Here is a 1,245-nt window from a genome sequence, read left to right on the forward strand (position 1 = left end):
GCACAATTTACGAGACACGTTGCCGTGTCGTACGGTACAATAACACCGAAGAGCATTTCGACTTTACCTGCGTAAGAGACAGAGACAGCGATACCGCGAAGACCCTGAAACGCGTGTCTGAGTTCGCGAATTAATTCGCGTTTTATTGAAAAAAATAAAAATTGTGTACAAGTTGAAATTTTGTTAACAACACGAAAAATGAGCGAAAAGAATTAATGTACGATTATGAAATTTCAATATACGTAAGAATTTATAATTTGTAGGAAATTTTTGAAAGGGCTCCGAACCCTTGACGATTATTTTTTTCATGAGTCTGTCCTTCTCTGACGCACGTAAAAACCCCATAAGTCCGTCTCTCTCGTACTCGCGGCGGGTATAGGAAACTCGTAAAATCGTAAGGTAAACACACCACCTACCTCTATCGGCCCTTATCCGATCGGTAAATTCAAATTGGCAATTCGCGAATCGACAGTCTGAAAACACGTAAACATTAGGCTGCCGCACGACTCTGTGAAATTTCACGGAAACAAAAGGAGAACGGTGTACGACAGCTGTCAAATTTTGCTAGTATTGTTCAACGGTGTAGCTGTATATCCCGTATTTACGTACGCAGAGCCATACGCATTCTGCGTACGTCGATTAAGTGGTTATTACATATAGCGCGAGAGCTCATTTCAATAACAAATTCGTTCGGCTGACGTATCGGGCTCAAAAAGTTATTCCAAAGGTCAAAAGCGAGTATTTCGTGCATTTACGCAAATACAGTGTACCTACCAGGCCACTTCATTCGAGCGGAGCTACCGCTTGATGTATTCAAAAGCCATTGCCCCATTTTCATTGAGGAGTACTCGGAGATACTTTTCATTGTTTTTCTTTTCTTTTTTCTTTTTTTCTAACACTTCCTAAAAGTCAGTACGTATCTAACGAGTCGATTGGCAGACGAAGTTTCAAGCGTGATTCGAACAGTTCGATACTATTTTCTATTTTACCATTCTATCGTATATGTATATCAATTGCGTTCGTAAGCTCGTTCATTGATTTTATCGGAAAGCGATGAAAATGTCAAATTTCATGTATCACCTCGGCAACTGCACCCACTTCGATCCCGGTACACGACGGGTGGCGAATAAGTACGGCGCATAAAAGAATTCCTGTAAAGATCGTATACAAAGTAAGAATTTCTGAAACAGCTGACCCGCGACCGTAGCCCTGCGAACCACGTGAAAAAAAAAAAAAAAAAAAAAA

The 1,245-nt window shown here is 40.6% G+C and overlaps 1 protein-coding gene across 4 annotated transcripts in view; it reads left to right on the top strand.

Annotated features, from left to right (window-relative positions):
• The window catches only part of LOC107265464, a 48,785-nt gene that overhangs the window by 42,046 nt on the left and 5,494 nt on the right, over positions 1-1,245 (top strand). The gene's annotated exons all lie outside the window — the stretch shown is intronic.

Source organism: Cephus cinctus, unplaced genomic scaffold (assembly GCF_000341935.2).
Source record: "Cephus cinctus unplaced genomic scaffold, Ccin1 Ccin1_scaffold0225, whole genome shotgun sequence".
NCBI lineage: Eukaryota > Metazoa > Arthropoda > Insecta > Hymenoptera > Cephidae > Cephus > Cephus cinctus.